The sequence below is a fragment of the Haemaphysalis longicornis genome, unplaced genomic scaffold, assembly GCF_048455015.1.
Source record: "Haemaphysalis longicornis isolate Haplotype H1 unplaced genomic scaffold, Haemaphysalis longicornis Haplotype H1 scaffold_12, whole genome shotgun sequence".
Classification (NCBI taxonomy): domain Eukaryota; kingdom Metazoa; phylum Arthropoda; class Arachnida; order Ixodida; family Ixodidae; genus Haemaphysalis; species Haemaphysalis longicornis.
This window is the reverse complement of record NW_027526225.1, coordinates 42,830,223-42,833,899: the sequence shown is the minus strand read 5'-3', so window position 1 is coordinate 42,833,899 and position 3,677 is coordinate 42,830,223. Positions and strand designations below refer to the sequence as shown.

General features: G+C 46.7%; 1 non-coding gene across 1 annotated transcript; it reads right to left on the bottom strand.

Moving 5' to 3' along the window:
* Positions 1 to 2,770: 2,770 nt before the first annotated feature.
* Positions 2,771 to 2,842, bottom strand: Trnar-ucu (transfer RNA arginine (anticodon UCU)). Its single transcript has one exon. It is a non-coding gene; the product is annotated as a tRNA-Arg (tRNA).
* Positions 2,843 to 3,677: the final 835 nt, after the last annotated feature.

Below are 3,677 nucleotides of genomic sequence, written 5' to 3'. Positions count from 1 at the left end.
AACTGTACGACATACAGAAGACGGGTAACCAGCAACGTGTTGCACGTCCGAGCAGCAGAAAAGATGGACAGATGCCGTACACGCCAATCATTCATGTGGCGCTGTACCGTCACAGCCTGGGCCTACCAATGCGACTCAGTATTGCGGAACCGTGAGAGGGAAACAACTGAATACGTCAGCTAACTATTTCAATTGATTCCCGAGAAAGGATCAGGCGTCTTGCTCCATTCACTCTCTTGCTCCAGTCACTCAACCGAAACCCAAAGGTTTTCTCGATGTGCCGGGCGGCACCTGAAACGTTGCAAAATTCCTGCATAAAGGCAAGAATATTCTTCACATTTACCATGTCAGTACATAATAAAGCTACGTCATTGGCATTTGCCAAGATTCTCACTTCTAACGACGATGGTCTCAACCTACGAACATTATTGTCGTGTACTATGTGCATACATAAAGCTTCCAGGTATAAGCAGAACAGGAGTGCTGATAAAGGGAATCCTTGAGGAGCCGATAAAAGAAGGTGTGTTTGTTTCCTTAGTTGATTGTTGATTATCCCTTAGGCATTAGATAACAAAACATAGCATAACGTAACACAAAATAACTTGAAATAACGTAACATAACATAGACCTCAAAATGTGAATATTGGTTTGAATAGATCCAACACGCTGTCTGCTTTTTCTTCATTGATTTGGAGAATACCCTCAAACATAAGCACTAGGATGTTACATAGGCAAGCACAAAGACATCCCAATTCGGGCAAACACACATAAGCGTTCAAATGAGGGACCCAGTCAGGTGGTTGGTCGGTAGAAGTATACACACTATGCACAAGATCCACTGCCTCTCGGTAATACGACTCAGTTGATCGAGGTACACGCTTTTGTGTGCAAAAAAAATGGTTTTCGTTGTTGTTGGTGCATTCTGCACGTACCCGCTCGGGTATATGGCGGGGAATCGGAAGAAAGTTCCCGGGAATCGGTAGGTGAATGTGTCCGCTTGACAACATTCACAAAACTATGAACTGAAAACGAAAATGTTTCAGCTGTAGTGGCGCGTGACCTCGTGCAAAGCTGACGAGCACAACCCGGATACTAGGAAAGTTGGGCCGTGTGCCAGTCAGCTTGCTGACGTAATTCCCGCCATATTACGCAGAAACGAAAGCGAAGACAGAGACGCGAATGCGGTATAGCCGACTCTCCTGTTACGCTCCAAGGTTTCTGTATCCCTTTATTTCTTTTTTCTTTTACTTATTTATGTTTATTTATTTCCAGAATAAACAGGGTCACAGCTGAGTGTTCACAGTGGGCGTTTTGGCCAATCGTCTACGTGGGTATGCGGCGTGACTAGGATACCAAACAAGCGACCAGGAGAAAGGAAGCCGGTCGAAGTAATTCTCGCCAAAAAAATGGAAGAAAGGGACGCAAATACTAAAACGAAGCGGTAAAGAAGTTCACAAGTGTCACCAATCTTTCACCTTCAAATCACCTAAGCTGACTTAAGTGGCCGATGAATATTTTTGACGGGCAAGACCTGAAACAGTTTTGAAAAATTGTTATCCCCAACATCAGCATCGCTTCTCCAACTACGCGCGACATCCTCAGAATTTCAGCAACCCGGAAATTTCGATCGCAATACGTTATATAGAATTCCGGATTGCCCATTAGGGATTCTGGCGCGGCCCCGTTATTACCTCTGCGGAACAGTCGGTGCCATGGCCTATTCTGGCCCTGGAGAGCGGGGCAATGCGAGAGCTCCAGATCTCCCCACCAGGAGTTCTGATCGCTTTCGATCGGGCCATATCTGTGTCGCAAAGCGAGTGGTCAGGCTCATCAGTAGGAAAGGTCCTGCGGCAAGCCTGTTGTTCAGCCCCTCCCCGCTCCTCTAACCGGCCGGGCTCGCTATCTTTTGAAAGGCTCGGCTCATTACAGACTTCGTTCGGCCGGAACGTCGACAGCCCAGAAGTGCTGGTGCGCTGAATGCGGGATTCTTGAAAAAGATTGTATGCAACAGCGTGTCTCATCTGTGAACGTTAATCTTGCAGAAGAATGGGTGCTTAGGAGAAGGCGTAGTATGTTTTTTTTTTTTTTTGCCGCTACCGCCTTGTCGAACATGGTTGCCCGAAGCGTACTCGTTAAAACGTACTCACGCTCTTGATTTCAAACCTGAACAGTGTGGATAGCTTTCTAAATAAATGTACACTGTAAATGTATTGCGATGCATAAGTGGAGTACGGGTTCAGAGGCTAAGGCGTTGCGCTGCTGAGCGCGAGGTCGCGGGTTCGATTGATTGATTGGTTGATTTATTATAGGGTTTAACGCGCCGACGCAACGCAGGCGATGAGGCGCGGCGTAGTGGAGGGCTCCGGATAAATTTTGGCCACCTAAGGATCTTTAACGTGCGCCGAAATCTCGTACACCCGAGCGTTTTTGCTTTTCGTCTCCATCAGAGACAGAGAGAAATAATTATTTATTGGAGAGTTTAGCTCCAACCCAAACAGGAGCTGGCTACTCCAGGCATTGGAGTATACAAAAGGTACAATACGTGCCCTAAGGAACCACAAGGGGTTAGATTAAGTACATTGATACAGCAGCGGATGAAAGATGCGCACTCAGTAACTACTTGCTCTGTGTAGTACACAAGCACACCCATATATATATATATATATACAGAAAGAAATGCCGGCAGTCTACAACGCCAAAGAAGGCATAGGGGAGTACGTTACATTATTTTTTATTATTATTACGTGAGAAAGAAAGAAAGAAAAACACGCGCCCAGAGTGGGGACCGAACCCACGCCTTTCGATTAGATATCGAATGCCTTACCAATTCGGCTATCTGGGCGACTGTGTTCTCCTTCACTTTCTGGGGTATTTATATTTACTACAACTATATCTGACGCTTCAGGGTGGTAGCTAGCGCCACTCAGACTACACGGGGAGAAGGGGACCTTCTTTTCAACCCCCGAGGCGTGACGCAAACGTCTACAGCCTGTCATAAGCGGCTAACTGGCCGGAAACCCTCTTATGCTACCTTGGCATCAAGGCTGCCAGAACCGAGGCCCTCGCTAAGCTTTATATATATATATATAGCTTTATATATAGCTAAGCTATATATATATAGCTATATATATAGCTAAGCTTTATATATATATATATATATATATATATATAGATGATTCCTTACAGCAATGGAATAAAGCGACCGCTGCGGACGGGAATCGAACCCGCGACCTCGTGCTCAGCAGCGCAACGCCTTAGCCACTGAGAGGTCGCGGGTTCGATTCCCGACCGCGGCGGCCGCTTTTCTGATAGAGGAGAAAAGCAAAAACGCCCGTGTGTACGAAATTTCTGTGCACGTTAAAGATCCTTAGGTGGTCAAAATTAATCCGGAGCCCTCCACTACGGTGCGCCTCATCGCCGGTTTTGCGTCGGCATGTTAAACCCTACAATCACTCAATCAAAAGTTAAGTACGTACGCGCACGCGTAGGTCTTCTCGTCGCTAACACTCTGTTGGAGACGGCCGCCGAATGGCACTTATGAAAACTGAAGGGCAGTGACGCGTTCAGAGTTACGTAGTATGGCTACTGTCAGAACTTTCGATGGTGGGGAAGACAACGCAGGCACCTAGCTCAAGAGACGCATAAGGGATGAAGAAGAAGACGACCAGGCGAGGCGA